Source organism: Ambystoma mexicanum, chromosome 8, assembly GCF_040938575.1.
Source record: "Ambystoma mexicanum isolate Mex_15411 chromosome 8, UKY_AmexF1_1, whole genome shotgun sequence".
NCBI lineage: Eukaryota > Metazoa > Chordata > Amphibia > Caudata > Ambystomatidae > Ambystoma > Ambystoma mexicanum.
This window is the reverse complement of record NC_090929.1, coordinates 1630820442-1630838362: the sequence shown is the minus strand read 5'-3', so window position 1 is coordinate 1630838362 and position 17921 is coordinate 1630820442. Positions and strand designations below refer to the sequence as shown.

General features: G+C 47.2%; 1 protein-coding gene across 1 annotated transcript in view; it reads right to left on the bottom strand.

Annotated features, from left to right (window-relative positions):
- The window catches only part of LOC138473264 (pancreatic triacylglycerol lipase-like), a 393166-nt gene that overhangs the window by 174544 nt on the left and 200701 nt on the right, over window positions 1-17921 (bottom strand). The window lies entirely within an intron of this gene.

Here is a 17921-nt window from a genome sequence, read left to right as displayed (position 1 = left end):
CAAACAAGTCAAAGGTCGGTAAGATTTTGAGTGTAACCGAAAGCGTTGTCAGCTTATGCCGGTGGCATATATGGGACAGTGTCCTACTAGTAGTAACCAGTGTTCTCCGGGTAGTACCCAGAAGCGTTGTCAGCTTGTGCCAGTGGCATATATGGGACAGTGTCCTACTGGTAGTAACCAGTGTTCTCCTGGTAGTAGCCGCCTGGGTGAGCTAAGGAGGGCTGGTTGCAGTAAACCAATGGTGAGTATGGTAACAATGCAGATGTTTAGGAAAGTTTTAAGGAGAAGTAAGGTCCTAAGGTTTGGGGGCATTGATGGCAGCGGGAGCCACCATCAAAGCGTGGCGGAGTATCGGGGCGGTCCTAGCCAATGAGGGACTTCACGCTGCAGCTGCAGCGGCTCGGGATTGGCCGGGCTCGAGCCGATCCCTCGACGGGCACTCACTCCCTTACTTAGGCCTTTAGGCCAACAATCTCCTGGTCATTGCCCCTGAGTGTCCTGCTGGTAGTACCAGTGTAGCTGGAATAACCAGCAGTTTTTGTCAGTTTGGCCAGTGGCTAAAGAGGTGACATGGTTCACCCGTATCTGACTGTTTGGCCAGTGGCTAAAGAGGTGACATGGTTCACCTGTATCTGACTGTTTTTTGTGATGTGGCTGGGACCGTCCCAAGTTGTCTTGCTCCAAATAAACTGTGACCTTGTGTTTTCCAAAGAACTTTAAAAAGTTGTCTGTGTATTCATTTCAATGTACTATTATTCTGACCTAAGGAGGTGGGGGTGTCCAATGGGGATCTCCCCGCTAAGAGGCTGACCGGCCCCCGCAGGGGGCGCTAGAGGGACAGCCTACATAGCGGGCTGTCCCCTCTGGCCACCCCCTTCCGGTTGCTGGGCATGCCTCTCCTCTTCCTCCCACCTCAGCGAGGCGGAAGAGGTGTCCCCGGGGACCTGGCTTCCGGTCAGATCTCCCCAGGGACACTTATAAGGGCGGGAGCGGCAGGCCATCAGTCTTTTGCCCTGCAGCTCCCGCCTAGTGTTAATCCCCACCCACCCACGCCTGATAGTAAAGTCTTGGGGCAAACAAGTTGAAGGTCGGTAAGATTTGGAGTGTAACCAAAAGCGCTGTCAGCCTGTGCCAGTGGCATATATGGGACAGTGTCCTACTGGTAGTAATCAGTGTTCTCCTGGTAGTAACCAGAAGCGTTGTCAGCTTGTGCCAGTGGCATATATGGGACAGTGTCCTACTGGTAGTAACTGGGAGTTAATACGTGCAGACCGGTAGTAGAGTAGGATCAGGGTGAGGCTTTCGCATCATCAATAGGAGTGATAAGGTGAACAGAGTTAATTAGTGATAAGATAAGTTTAGTGTGTTGTATGAGTTGTTCCTAATTCTCTTCTCTTGTTACAGGCGGAGTATCGGGGCGGTCCTAGCCAATGAGGGACTTCACGCTGCAGCTGCAGCGGCTCGGGATTGGCCGGGCTTGAGCCGATCCCTCGACGGGCACTGACTCCCTTACTTAGGCCTTTAGGCCAACAATCTCCTGGTCAGTGCCCCTGAGTGTCCTGCTCGTAGTACCAGTGTAGCTGGAATAACCAGCAGTTTTTGTCAGTTTGGCCAGTGGCTAAAGAGGTGACATGGTTCACCCGTATCTGACTGTTTGGCCAGTGGCTAAAGAGGTGACATGGTTCACCTGTATCTGACTGTTTTTTGTGATGTGGCTGGGACCGTCCCAAGTTGTCTTGCTCCAAATAAACTGTGACCTTGTGTTTTCCAAAGAACTTTAAAAAGTTGTCTGTGTATTCATTTCAATGTACTATTATTCTGACCTAAGGAGGTGGGGGTGTCCAATGGGGATCTCCCCGCTAAGAGGCTGACCGGCCCCCGCAGGGGGCGCTAGAGGGACAGCCTACATAGCGGGCTGTCCCCTCTGGCCACCCCCTTCCGGTTGCTGGGCATGCCTCTCCTCTTCCTCCCACCTCAGCGAGGCGGAAGAGGTGTCCCCGGGGACCTGGCTTCCGGTCAGATCTCCCCAGGGACACTTATAAGGGCGGGAGCGGCAGGCCATCAGTCTTTTGCCCTGCAGCTCCCGCCTAGTGTTAATCCCCACCCACCCACGCCTGATAGTAAAGTCTTGGGGCAAACAAGTTGAAGGTCGGTAAGATTTGGAGTGTAACCAAAAGCGCTGTCAGCCTGTGCCAGTGGCATATATGGGACAGTGTCCTACTGGTAGTAATCAGTGTTCTCCTGGTAGTAACCAGAAGCGTTGTCAGCTTGTGCCAGTGGCATATATGGGACAGTGTCCTACTGGTAGTAACTGGGAGTTAATATGTGCAGACCGGTAGTAGAGTAGGATCAGGGTGAGGCTTTCGCATCATCAATAGGAGTGATAAGGTGAACAGAGTTAATTAGTGATAAGATAAGTTTAGTGTGTTGTATGAGTTGTTCCTAATTCTCTTCTCTTGTTATAGGCGGAGTATCGGGGCGGTCCTAGCCAATGAGGGACTTCACGCTGCAGCTGCAGCGGCTCGGGATTGGCCGGGCTCGAGCCGATCCCTCGACGGGCACTGACTCCCTTACTTAGGCCTTTAGGCCAACAATCTCCTGGTCAGTGCCCCTGAGTGTCCTGCTCGTAGTACCAGTGTAGCTGGAATAACCAGCAGTTTTTGTCAGTTTGGCCAGTGGCTAAAGAGGTGACATGGTTCACCCGTATCTGACTGTTTGGCCAGTGGCTAAAGAGGTGACATGGTTCACCCGTATCTGACTGTTTTTTGTGATGTGGCTGGGACCGTCCCAAGTTGTCTTGCTCCAAATAAACTGTGACCTTGTGTTTTCCAAAGAACTTTAAAAAAGTTGTCTGTGTATTCATTTCAATGTACTATTATTCTGACCTAAGGAGGTGGGGGTGTCCAATGGGGATCTCCCCGCTATGTCGGGACTCAGGGCTAGCTAGCCTTTTGTTTGTAGCCTTGAGCATCTATCTGGTGCTACAACCAAAAGACCTGGGGGCTATAGCCTCCCCACACGCCCCCATCGCAGGCCGCCTCTGCTTGTTGCATTGAATTTATAATAAGTGCACCCCTGGGCGGCGTGCACTGTGTCGATTGGCCAATCTGCGAGCTGTGCAAAATGGTCTAACTTGCAGATTGCGGCAAGCATCATAGCGACACACAGCATGGAGGCGCGAGTGGAGCGTTCAGTGCAGTGCTGGGCAATGCTGCAGGGCCGCCCACAGTGAGGCAGGGTAACTGCTGGTTCCATCCGGCAAGCATGGGAGAGGGGCAGCTGCCTTCCCCCCAAGCCTGCTCCCCTCTCCCCAACAACACAGAGAGGAAGGCAGTCTCTCAGCACTACAAAGCACAGGAAGGGTGAGGTGTGAATAACACCTCACCCTTCCACAAAGCAACAGGGTGGCAATCACCCAGAGGAAACCAACAGGAGGCAGGAAGGAGTACAAAGGCCTGCCCCCCCTGAGGGGGCAAGACAGTTGGCTACAGCTGGCCTGGGGGCTGCCCCTGGATGCGCGTTTGTGTCAATTACAAGAAAGAAAGTAGCAAGGGATAATCCATGCCGCGTTTGTGTCAATTACAAGAAGGAAAGTAGCAAGGGATAATCCATGCCAAGTGAGACGAACTAACAGTGTACACACGAGGCTGTGACTATGCAAAAAAGGACCTGGGGTAATAATAAGCAGTGCCGGGGTAATAATAAGCAGAGCTGCGCTCAGATACCTAAGTCTTTGTGGCACTATATAAATGCCACATTATTAAGGTCCAAATGAACGGACCGTAACCTTATACCGGCCTGGTCCATTGAGCTCAGTGGCGATGGAAAAGGACCCGGGCTAATAATTAGCAGCGCTCAGACACCTAAAAAAATTTCATAGCACCAAATAAAACAAGGACAAAAAAGAAAATGCAGCACAGGGGCTGAGTACGATTGCCAAACATAGGCTTACAGTTCTTTGGGTAACATCAGCAAGTTACCCATCATGGGCAACGATACAACAAGCTTAAGAGAATCGAATTCCAAGGGGCAACAACTAAAGCTACATAAAAAAATTTAATTTTCAAAAAATAACAACTGTCTAGTCATACAAAGATTTAAAGAGCACTGCAGTCTGTCAAATAGCACAGCGATCAGAGCGCCCACCCTGGGTGCCGGCAGACACATTTAGAAGCCCGGCAGGGCCAATTTCAACCTCCCATTTCTCCCTAGGTTGATAAACGAATACTATGCATTGTGGGCAACAATAATTATTAGTAGAGTGCATGCTCTTAACATTTTGTTAAGAGCCTGCCAACGCAGATCAAACATAGGCAGGCACAAACTCAGCTTTTTATCTCTCGATAAAAACGGCACCCAGACACCGTGGGGAATAAGAAGCAGTGCTCAGATGTTCAAGGGTCGTAGCACTAGTTAAATGCACTAGTTAAGTGCCCAGATGCCTGAGGGTCGCAGCACCAGTATCATACTGGGGAAAAGTTTAAAGGAAACTCAAGTGGGAGACGATATGACACAAAAGCAAGGGGCCGATGTCTGAAGGTAAATGAATAAAGTAGGGCAATACACCATAAACATGCTTTTGTGGAAACACGGGCAGGTAAACACCAGGGTAAACACCAAAACGCGATGCAATCTCGCAATAGCAGACCACGTTCTATTTTACAAAATTACTGCAGCATCCTCCAGTACCCTGATACGGGGCACGGCACATCATTTAGCCTGACCCTGTCGAAAAGGACAGTTTTGCAAACTACTGGTCGGAGAGCACAACGTCTGGAACGCTTGTCTGTGGCATCCGCACAGAGACTGCCAACGCAGTTTCGAATCCCACAAGGCGCCAAACTCAGCCTTTCATCAGGACCAAACTCAGCCTTGCATCAGGGCCAATCTCAGCCTTTCATCCTTCCGAGGTCAATAAATAAACATACACACCTGTGGGCATAAGCAGCACGCAGAGGCCATATAAATGCCAGAAACAAACAAAATGAAACAATCGGTTATCATGCCCATTAGACAAGGGTTTGTTATCTACATACAAGTACCCTGATAAAGGGCACAGCAAGACATAGAACATGCCACCCAACAAAGAGGGTGGACCCGGGACAGCACACAACAAGCCAAATCACCACAAAAACTTGCACAAGCACTACAAATCAGTGTAACCAGCCATGAGACAAGTTTATATCTACAACACAGTACCCTGATACGGGGCACAGCAAGGCTTGGAACATGCCATCCAATAACAGGGGTAGGCCATGGACAACACGTAACAAGCAAAATTACCAACAAATAAGTAAGTTTCATGAATTGCCAAAGTGTTGCAGCACAGGCAGCGCCAAGACACAAGCCTCCCGCATAACACAGGAAGTGTGAGGGTGGAGCAAGAGACAAGACGATACCTTGGACCTCAGGAACGAATTGTGAAACCACCCGTACAAAAGCCAGCATAAGCACTAAACATTTTTGTACACCCAGACAAGAGCATACAGGTGCAGTTTCGAAGCCTGACTGAGACAACACACAAGCCAATGCGTATGAGCATGAGCTGGAAGCAAAGGCCACAAAAAAAGAGAACCTGTTGAAAGGGATCTCCAACTAAATACAGCTAACCAAATAATGGAGCTGGCCAAATATTTCTGTATACGCAGAATAGACACAGAACCCTGAAACGGGGTCCAAAACAACACACAACTAAGGAAAACCTGTACTCAGGGGACCCAGTTGCAACAACACTACTGAAGTAGTGCAACAGATCCAGACCACAGGCACGGAAGGGGGCAACGACAATATGACAAAAGAGCACAGAAGCATCTAGGACATCGGGGGCTAGCGGTAAAATGCCAGATGAAGAAGGGGCGACCACACCAAAGCCACACGGCAAGGTAAGCAAGATAGCACCCACACAGGGCACTAGAAGACACAGATCCCACACACCCTCCAATGGCACAACCAGCCAGGGTCCCGAAAGACACACACATGCAGGCAGATGAACAGCGAGCCAGCCCCACAAACAGTTCAAAGAGCTGAAACAACCAGCTAGGACAGGACAGACAACCTAACAGTCAGGTAACACAGCAAGCAGAGCGTCTTGCAGCCACAACTTGCACTAGAGGGTGGTTCCAGAGCCCAGTCCCGCTCATACCTAACACAGCCCAACAGCCCCCAAACATCGAAAGATGTACGGTCTAATATGAAAAACCCACACAGAAAAACAGAGTCGGTCCATTTAGCACAACCATCATCACACATCAGGGGCAATAATAAATACGCAGAACCAAAGTGAGAGCCGAACGATTATAACAAAAACCCAGAAACTAAGGCAACAACAAGCGAGAAGTGTTCCAGACCATCAGGACCCCCCGCAACATGCAGGTAGTACTCAACCGGATGACCAGTTTCCTCAGCAGTTCGAGGTGGCCGAGATTGGAACAGAACAGCATCAACACAGGTGACAGGACAAACAAGCACAAACCAGGGGCCAGAATAAAAACCCAGGCTTGCCGCTAAGGGCAGCCAAGGTAACAGATAGAAGATATATTCCCAAAACATACTCACACCCTCCAAAACAATACAGTGAGTCAGATAGCACGGCAAGTAGAGCGTGCACCCTGACATCAGGGCAGGGCCTGCTGACGCAGGGTCGAACCCAGGCAGGGCCGAACTCAGCCTTTCATTTTTCTCCAAGGTCGATAAATGAGCACCACAAACTTGGAAAAGTAGCAGCACTCAGATGCCTGAGGGTCTGTAGGACCATATAAGTAACAAAAACAAAACATGTGATGCATATGTGTCCAGAACAGAATAGAGAAGGAAATCAAAAGAGGTAGCGGGCCAGACAAGAGAAAAAGGTGTATTTTGTAAAAGAAAGACCATTAACACATGGGTAGCATCACAAGTCAGGTTGACAGTACACCAAGATGTTTGAGAATAGGGTCACAGCCTACCAGGCAGCAAAAATACGCAGAGGAAAATACAAGCAAGAAATAGAAGAAGACAAAAAGCCAACAACCGAAGGCTGGGGCTTGAAAACTGCAAGTAGCACTGAACCCAAAAACGGGTTCTACAAAAATAATAAGCAGTGAGGAATAAACACTGCACAACACAGCAGGCCGATGCCCGAGGGCCAAGGCCAGAGTGCTGCAAGTAGCACAGAACCTGAAAACTGGTTCAACAAAATTAGGATGCGGTGGGGAACAAACACCACATAGCATAACAGGCCAACGCTCAGAGCAGGGTGCCAGTGTGCTACAAATAGCACGGAATCGGAAAACAGGTTCAACAAAATTAATAAGCAGTGGGGGGAAAGTACCTGGGTGGACAGACACCACACAGCACAGACAAACAGGCCAACGCCACAAAGGGCCATGGCCTGCGCTTCTAAAAAGCATAAGGACTGGGGCCACGCTTCTAGAAGCCCAAAACGTAAAGTTTTGAATAGACAAACAGGCCAACGCCACAAAGGCCACGCTTCTAAATAACGTCCAAAAAAAACTCAATAAAAGTTTTTTAAGATAAAAAAAACAGGCCAACGCCACAAAGGGCCGGGGCCACACTTCCAGAAGCCCAAAACTATATGTTTTTTTTACAGGCCAACACTCCCACAAAGGCCAGGGCCAGTAAACAGCCAAGCTAGCAGATTACTTAAACTGTTCGGACGTATGAGCGAAACACGTGAAATCCAGGGGAACCAACCAGGGCTCCCCGGTAATATGCGCAAAACACTAACATAAGTTGGGAAGCGGGGTATTAAACAGAGACAGCGTATGGGCCATAAGGTCCCCCGAAGCTGGGCCATATTTAGCATGATCAAAGGAATTGCCAAACTAAGGGGAACAGGCAAGGCAGCTAGGACAAAGCAAGCAACAACTTTTGGGGGAAACAGCTGGACAGGCGGTAACCCATCCAGGTTGTGGCGGCACGGGCCAGTGGGGGTAACCTCAGGACCCAGTGCCCAAAAGTATGATATTATTAAGATATGCAATTATTGTTATTGTTTCCATAACCATATCTGTAACAATAAAATCCTACGGCCTTTTATTGCCAACACTTGACAAACGTGTGGTCTAACCTTTCTCTGGGGAGGGAAAGAGTCCCGGTAGCCCACAACCACCGTTACGAAAAGCACTAAAGTAAGTTGCGTGCATATGGGTCCAGCAGTTATCCCTCTCTCCACTGGAGCGCCTCACACCATGGAGGCGCTGGCGGAGCCTTCAGTGCAGTGCTCCCTCTCTCCACGGGAGCGCCTCACACCATGGAGACGCGGGTGGAGCATTCAATGCAGTGCTCACTCTCTCCACGGGAGCGCTGTGCTGAGGGCAGGCCTGCCGCCTGCAGTGCCATTCGGATCTTCTCCCCTCTCATAGCTTGGCCCTCAACTGACAGACGTGGGCTGGGCACTAGAAAACCCCTCCCAAACCCACACTCTCCTCTTTACCTTGTGGGTAGTGGCCCTGCCCCCAGCCACCCAATCTTCGCCGGGCTGCACCTGGCAGACGTGGCATGGCTCCATCTCACCAACCCTGGACCGGTGCCCCATTCCTTTGCTTGGTGGCACCTGTCAGAGTCGGCAGACGCAGCCGGATGTTGACAAAGCCCCGTCCCTTCCACTTCCCTCATCACTTGCACATGTGAATGTAGAGACAGCAATGAGCGGGCAAAAAAGATTGAAATATGTCGACATGGTGGCCAAAAGCCTGATTTGAACTGAAATCATTATTTTTTTAATATTTTTTTTATTAGCATTTGGTTTAAAAAAGTCAAACCTTACAGCTACAAATCAAACAATATATTAAACCAAAAGCACACAAAATAAAAGATAAAAAATGTCACGTCCCCGCAGGGGTACCAACCCCCTCCATTTAACTGTTAAGAAAGGAGCGTTGCTTGTATTTAGGACCTGTTTTCCAACTTAATGTTCTGGCCCTTTTTACAGCATCGAAAATACTTCCTTCAGGTACAGTAATAGCGCCAATGTTACGGAAACACAATGGGCCTCATTACGAGGTTGGGGGTAGCCATGCTGTTTTTACTGGCATGGCTACCCCCAAACTCTGGTCTGGCTCCCGCGAAAGCGGAACTACCGGGCCATTCCGACCTCGGCAGGCCCGGTAATTCCCCTTTCACGGGTCCCCGGATCCGGTACGTCCCCATTCCCATCTGAGCCCCCATAGGGCTCAATGGGAATGGGGAGGATGGTAGCAGTGGTACTGTTCATAACGGTACCGTTGGTACCATCCAGTTCTGCTCGCGGGTGCCGCTCTGCACGCCTGGTGTTGCCAGGCGTGCAGAGCGGCACCCGCGAGCAGAACTCGTAATGTGGCGGTACAGTGATAACAGCGCCGGTAGTGTCACTGTACCGCCACTGTTTTAATGAGGCCCAATCTCCTTGAAGTAGGATCTGCCACTGGTCCTCCACTAGCTGTGTTACAGTTTGTGTTAAGAATCTTCCCATCCATTTAGTTCTTTGAAGACGCAACACCGTGTATATTAAATATTAAAGACAGATGATACAGCGTCTCTATGTTTCCTTTGCACAGTCTGGATTCATAGTTTTTCAGAGATTTATGTTTTCTTGCTTCTGTAACTTCTCTGGTTGGCATCAAGTTCATACAGAATCGCTTAAATTGACTTCTGAGTGTACTGCAGGGGAACCTTTCGAAGTATCTTGGTACTTTTCCCCTAGGTCTACATTCCAGACCCTCGTTTCCATATAGTTTCAATGATCTCCCCTTTTCTTGTGTATCTATCCAGTCCTGGTCAAATAACTTTCGCTTAACCTTTCCTGGGTTCATCTTTAGGGTGGCTTCCGAAGTGTTTCAAGTCCTGCAATATTGTGGTGCCGGCTGTTTTCCATGCCACTAGGAAAACTTCAGAGTTCTTTTGTAAAGCGTTGTTCAAGACTTTACATCCTCCCTTTGCTGATCCCAGGAGGCAATTACGATAAAATGATAGTTTTCCATACAGTGATAGAATATAGTGATGCTAGCCCCAGCTCTTCTCTGATTAACTCGAATGGCAAACCTGCGGGCAGCGAAAGGACTTTTCTACAAAATAAGCCCTCCAGATTGGGCCACACCGATACATACTGGAAGTGAAAATGAATCCTCTGCCCCATAAGTCAATATCAGTGCCACTTTCATTCGATAAAATTTGATCACTCGGATAAGTGAAAACGTACAATGTTTAGGCTGTATTAGGCGGGCCTGGGATGCCAAGTTTCTGGTTTTACTTCTTAAGATGTCCTCTCTTTGAGCATCCACTGCGCTGTTGTTTATACACATTCCTAGATAGGTGATTGCTGATACTTCACTAATCTTTTCTCCCTTTGAATACCAGGATGTTTTAGTCGAGTTCCTTTGTCCTGTTCGGCCGCCCAGAGTCAAGATTTTGCTACGTTGATTTTTAGACCATTAGCTTCGACATATGCCTCTAACGCATTCAACTGTCTTTGCAGCCCCATCTGCGTTTGATCAAGAAGGTTCAAGTCGTCCGCATAAAGCAGGCGACTCACCAGCTCCCCTGCTATCTGTGGTGGGAAGCATCTGACCTCCTTAAACAGGCTGTCGATGTCAGAGACAAAAAGATTAAACATAGCCAGGGCTAAGTTGAAACCCTGCTTTAGTCCTTTCGATGTTTTTATATGCTCTGATAGATTGCCTCTTTTATCCAATCTGACCTGTAGAGCAGTGTTCGAATATAGTAAGGTCAGGGCTTCTCTTATGTCCTGATGGCAGTTCCAATATTTTTACTTCTCCCAGAGCTTTGGTCTCTCAATGGTGTCGAAGGCCTAGGCGAGGTCAATTGAGACGAGATACATTTTGCCCGTGCCCTTTTGCTTCGCTCTTGATTTCCGCAAATTAATTAGGAAAAGATTTAAAGAAATCCCAATTCCTTTAACAATGCCTGCCTGCCGTTGATCGTGCTGGTCTACCTTCCGACTCCAGTCTGTAAGGACCTTCAGTATAAGTGCTCCAAATATCTTTCCCATTACGTCCAAGAGGGTGATAGGCCTGGATCAGACCTATCGCCCTTCTTGATTATCGGTACAACTATGGAAGCACACCAGGAGTCCGGGATCATCCTTGTTCTTTTAATCTCCCTGAACCAATCACACATCAAGCTAGACCATTTTTCAGGGTCTTTCTTTAATATGCAATTTGTGATGCCGTCCGGGCCGGCTGCCCTTGAGTTACTTGCAGTTTGATGAGATTCACGATGTCCTCTTTATTAGTCGAGAATGACCAAGCTCCCTTCGTCTTTCATTCCTCCTTTATCTCTTCCTTGTCTGAAGAAAACAGGGCACTGAAATGCTTAATGCAGACCTCTGCCGGCACTGCGTTCGTAATCAATGATGCCTGTGGGGCGTCTATATTAATAAATACCCTCCACATTTCTGCAGTATTTTCAGTTGAAACTATGTTTAACATAGTTTCAGCGTCCCGTTGATGCATCGCCCACTTATGGCCTCTAATCCAGTTTTTTTAGCGCTGTTTTAGCCTTTTCACATTAAGTGTGTCCTTTCAATCTTCTTTTTGACAATCTCGGATACGTCTTTTCAGTTCTATTTTCTTTAGGGCCACAGCCCCATCAAAAGCGTGCTGATTTATGAAAGAAGGGCGATTGCCCTTCCCCCTAACTTCTCTGAAGGCCATGAGATTTTGTTGACCTAAGGAATGTCCACTGTGTAGGCTTCGTTCTGCCTGATTCCCTTGGGCTCCTTCTGGATATTAAATCTATTTCTTCCTGGTTCGACTGAGAGGTTGTCATCCACCTTCACGAAGTTCGCCCCCAACCATCTCTTAATTCTCACACTCAGCTTTCCATGGTCACTAGAATTCGTCATCCGCACCTTCAGGTTGCACAAATTTGCATATATGATCTCAGAGGCGAATATATAATCAAGTATCTTTTTATCACTGCCTCTCATCCAGGTGACATTAGCAGGGATATCCCCTTTAATGTGGCCGTTCAGAATGTGAACGTTTTTTTCTTCCAATTAGATCCTCCAAGCAAGTCCTCTGATTTCTTGGGGGGTTGCAGACATAGAGGATTCCGTTATCAACTGTGATCCTTCTTCGAAACAATGGATGTTGACATCTCTGCATATTAAAATGTCCAGGTTGCCCCATATTCCCATTGCTTCCTCGATCAAGTTATGAACAGATATTACAAACCCCTCTGCTGCCATTGAGGCAACGTTCCAGTATCCATTTTTTATGAGAAGCTTACTCCTATTTTTATATTCACTGGGCCCTGTGGATATTAGCATCGCATGCATTAGCGGAGATGGGCATTTTAGGAAGATGACATTAAAGTTTCTGTTGTTTTTCAGTGCCAATAAGAGGCCCGCTGCAGGACAGCCACTTACGCCTTTAATCACAGGATTTATGAAGTCTGAATATCCATCCAATAACGGCAGGTCCCGCAACCATGTCTCTTGCAGACACACTATATTGTGATCTTTGAAATTTAGGTCGCCTTTTCCGAAGATATGGGAAAAGCCTCTTGTGTTCCAGGATACCAGAGAAATGTTCCTAAAAAGATCTTCCGAATACTTGTCAGCCAAAAAATGTGGGCGCTATGCTGAGGAATCTTCTGCCGCTAGCGCCCCGGCCGGCCATTCCCACATCACTTCTTTACTTCCAATCCTCCTTTCGTCCTTGCCCTGGGGTCTGTACTTAGATTGCACTGTATTATTGACAGTAATGCAATAATTGAGATTTGTTTGTTGTCGCTTGGGAGACAGCTGTCCTTGACTTCTCTGATCTTCACTGTAATGCCTTTTTAAAGGCTGTGTCCTAGTTTGATCTAGCTTACTTGCTGGTGTTTTTAGGTAAGTATCAGTGTGTCTCCCCTTAGATTTATTTGGGCTCATGGCCATAGCATCATGACTGGAGAGTGCAAACCCCATCTGCAAAAATCTCCCTCCCTCTTGCAGAAATAGATTTTTCTTCCCAAGAGTAGATACACAGATTACAACGTTGTAGAGTCTGGAAGTCACTGGATTCTATGCTCCTGAAGGCCTGTATACAGTATACTAAGCAGAGGATGTTTAGTATCAGATCGTCATTTATCATTAAGATTCTTTGCAAGAGTAGTTGCTGAACAATGTCTTTATCTCCACCTCTCCTTTACCTGCTTCTTGGAGCCTTCTGGCCCCTATTTTCCACCGATCGAGATGAATTCCTTGAGTCCCTTATGGGGCCTTTTGCATTTGCCCTTTTTTGCTCTAGTGTCCGCAAAGGGCGATTTTAATTTTGTATCCTCCTTGATGATTTTAGGGGGTGCCATTTAGTAGGTTGATCCTCTAATTCCTCCTCTGTGAATGAGTGCAGCTGCCTTCTTTTTCTTTCTGGCATTTCTGACTGACTTTCAATTTGGACGATTTTTCTTTTGACTTTTCTATTTTCTAAGTCCAATACTGGGACGTGTATTTGTTCTCCTTCATTTTCACTTTCTTCCAACATGCTGTAAACGTCCTGTGAGTCCACCGAGACAGATGGTTCAAGGCTCCTTGGGTCTCTTACCAACCTGCTTTCTTCACCCTCCGTAATGATGTAGGTTGAGAGGTTAGCAAGGTCCTCTCTCATCCTCTCTATTTATATCCTCTGTCAGGTGTTTAAGGATAAACCGACATCCCTCCCGATCACTCGCCAGGGTCGCCTCACTGGATTCTACTGAGGGTCGAGCTTCAGCTGCACTTTCCTTTAGTAGAGAACCTATACTAGTAGGTGCACTTATATTTCTTATTAGCAGTCTTTTTTTTTTTTTTTTTACTCTCGGAGGCTGTCTAGTTTTTGGCGACATTGTGTCAATTTTTTGTTCTTTCTTAAGCTTAAGCAAATTTCCTTTTGGCAGCTCTTTTTGTTTGAGGTGACTGAGCTTTTTCGCGCCCTCTCTCAGTTTTGAGATTATCTCATATTTCTTTTTTTGGGCTATTATGGCTGGGACCCTCTCCCCTTCCAATGGTATCGCTCCTACATTCACTGCAATTTCTTCTATTTCAATGAAATCTCCCTCCAGGGGTTGAATTTCTTGTCTACCAGAATGTGTGGCCTTCCCGATATCTGTTAGCTCGGTGACCTGAGGCATCTTTTCCTTCAGGTCCTTCTGTCTCAATTTACCCTCCATCACCGACAGTTCTTTTTTCAGGCATAGCTAAACACACACTGTTCCCTACGGTTTCTCTGTGTCTTATGTCAGCGTCTCCCTGTTTGTCAAGGTCTGTTCTTCTTTTATTTTTATCCTGGATTATTGGATCAATTATGCTGTGTAAAAGTCTGGTAATTTGTTCCATGTTTTTATCCAGGTTGCTCTGAAAGGCTGTAACAAAACCCTATATGAATACCATCTTTAAATGAATCATTGCCAACAGTGTCGATTGATCCCTGATTTGGACATTTAATGCCTCATGCAATTTCATGTAGGGGGTCAATGTTAGTGTAAGAGTCGCTATAAGATCTGCGTCAACTGGAGCTTTTTTTTCATCCGTTCTTCCATTTGTGCGGCCGCCATGACCATTAGTAGGTCCTTGTCCGATAAGGATATCTCCAACTATCGTTGGCGGCCGCCCACCGATAAATTAAAGGTTATATTTCTATTAATTGGCTCCCCCGTAAGGGTGCCTTCTTTACCCTTATCTTCCATTCTGGGGACTATAGGGTCAGTCCTCGAGGCACTGGACCCTTGTTCAAGATCTGTTTGATCGTCATTTTGAATAGCGGTATCCTTGGGATTTAATCCACCCCCCACCCCATCCCTTCCTCTAATGCACTCAGTAAGGTTTTGTTATTTGTCTTCCGATAGAAGAACCTCTGTTTAGAGAGTAAAGTCGCTGGAGTGAGGCTTGGCAGCTTCCAAATCGACATTGAAGGTGCTTGAATCTGCTTTTTTTATGCAGAACTCGGGGTAGGCTTTCCAAATCTATATATCGTAGATTGTGGCCTGTTGATTGTAGTATCTCTCAGTGTTTTGTGGGGCTCCCTTTCAAAACTGGTCTTCCTACTAGTTTGGGTAATTCATCCGTGGCTTGAGCATCCACCCTATCAGAGTTCAGCATCACTTTCTCGCTGACATTTGTTGATATTGGCGGGCTGCAGGGATTACATTCCCTCTCTCTTTGTATTACATTGCCGGGGCACGCCGTCAAGCGGCCTAGTTCTACCTTGATATCGATGGGGCCTATTCCTTGGATTAGTTTTTGGGTCAGAAATCTGACCATCTCCATGCCCCTTCTCTGGGCTTGATCCCCGCTCCGTGGCCTGGAGTGCAGTGTGGGCTGCTTCAACCACCTCTAGACTGCATTTCCCTGCCCTCATTTCTTCTTCCGGCATGCCGGAGACTAGACGCTTGTCTATTGTTAGGTTATTCAGCGGGTAGGCCAATTTGCCCTTATGTTCGTCTTGAGGTGACACACACACCACCAAGACTATACTCCGTGGGTTGTCTCTCCAATTGCCAAGCCCACGGCTAGAAGCCTTCAATTCGCTGCTGGGATCAAAGAGATACATCCCACTGTCTCCCAGCGGCACCAACGGGCCTGACTGTTTAAATATACAATTGGAAAGGTTCCGGGAGCCGCTCGGTTTTCAAAGAACGTTTCTTGTGTGTAATCAAAAAATGGATCAAGCGGGCACCGGCAACCCTTAATTCCGCAGCATTGGTCAGTTGCTCAAAGGTGTTTTCCTCCGCTGCTTCAGGCTTGGCAGCATGATATTTCTCGCTGTTCCCGTTATTGTTAGCTGTTAACTGCTAACTGCTGTCCACTTAACGAGCTACTTCGTGGCCGCTTTACGGAGCGGAAGTGTTTATGAATGCAAACACGGGGGTGGAGCTCGTCCGCTCGCACATCGTCCCCTAAATTCTTAAAGGGATATGCTCCTTGTTTTGTTTCCAGCAGTAAAGGTGAAACACACAGAAGTAAGTCTCTCAGTACAGAGCGAGCAGTAAAACAAGCGGTCTGCTGCTAACTGCTGTCCACTTAACGAGCCACTTTCATTCTTTCATTTTACTGCTCTTTGATTTTTCTTAGATATTGTTGTTTGTTAATTTAAACAACGAAGAATGGACCAATAGCTTAAAAGATCATGCTCTCAGGCCATACTGGGAGTTACAGGCCTGCACTCCTAATTATTAACACAGTGCTCATAACTTTACTCAGCCCTTTGAGATAGATCTATAAGGCTTAATTATAAACTTTTAAATACTGACGGAACTTTCTCATTGGCTAATCTGCCAGATGGAAGAACAGGTGTTGCCTGCAGATTGTTTTGAATGCTACATTCCATGGCTCCTGGGAGTGCAGATTGCCACCAAGGTAAGTTTTTTTGAACTTATGACTTCTATATTCTTCTATATTCTAGTATATACACAAGAGCGACGCGGGTTACAAAAGCTTTATCTCTGGGATCTAGGAACTGGTAGAGCCTGCAGATTGTTCAGTATAGCCACATTTAGAAGGCTACAGGCTGCGCAGAGCCCATCTGCAGCCAATTGTCTGTAACCGCTCATGTGGATTTCCGTACTGTCAATGGATCTATGACAGGCCATCGCCTGGTCTGTTTCACCACATTCATCCAATGTGTTTTTAATGGAGGCATCCCCCATACCTGCCTGGCCTTTACCATTCACCTCTCTCCTAACCCTCAACCCCCCACCTTGCCTATTTGACTTTATATCCACATTTGACCACATTTTATTGTGGTGAAATGGTTGCGGCAAAATGCAGTGAAAGGGATGGGGGCAAATGGCAGCTACCCAGTCAATAAGCCCTGCCTATGCAATAGCTGTCCAGAAGATTTAAAAATTAACAATAGACCCCTGCCTGCCCATGTTAATCTTAATACCAAAAGCAGAGTAGGTATTACCCCCAGAAAGTAGAGAATGTTAATCCACCTGTTGTGTTTATATATGAGTTTAAAGGCATTACTTGCATCCACCCTTTATGCACTCTTTTGTTCACATGAAAGAGCAACAGATGTTATGATACATTTGTAGACCCCACACTTGAGCCCTACCAGGCATTATGGACCCATAAAAGGCATGAAATGTCCTTGATCTACAGGACCCATAACACCAAGTAGTGCCATCGAACATGGTCTACAAAGCTTAATTGGGACGTTGGAGAGTGCAGTGGCATAGGGAAATAATTAAGCAATAAGCACCAAGCGGGGGGGGGGGACTTTCCACTTCAGGTAACGCCCCGGGGCCAATAGTTACTTAGTTACTGAAGCGGTAATGCCCACCACTGCTTGGGGCTTATTGCTATTAGTATTCCGGCCCATAAAACCGGAGTACCAGTAGTCTTTTTTTCAGTTGCAAGATGCCGTTGGCATTTCGGAAAATGAAAAAAGAAAAAAAAGAAACACAAATGGCTGCCATGGAATGGGGAGAAGGGACTATAAGTAGTCCCTTCTCCCTTTCCATGGCAACCGTTGAAAAAACAAAAAAATGTTTTTAAATAAATGACCACCATGAGACAGGAGAAGTTACTGCGTGTAGTCCCTTCTCCCTTGCAAAAACAAGGGGGGGTTCTGGGAGTTTCTCTACTACCGGACTATATCCCGGGTTAGAGTCTCAACCAGTGTCTTTGGTTGAGACTCTAACCCGGGATATAGGTTGGAAGTAGAGAAACTCCCAGAACCCCCCTTGTTTTTCCATATTAAGTAGCTTAGGGTTTTCACCCTAAATTACTAGGGTAATCCAGACGTGGAACCCTTACACACTGCTCTTAGAGAGGCACAGCTCCACCTCACTGACGAGGCCCAACCAGGCCAAAACACGTGTCTGGGGTTGCTGTTGGTACTCTTGCTCAGAAGAGAATTGCCCGGCATTTCGGTGCTGGACTGCCCTTGGGCAGGACAAAGACTGATATGTAGTGGAAATGTCTCTTCTGTGAAAGGATGGTGAGCAAAAGACTCTGG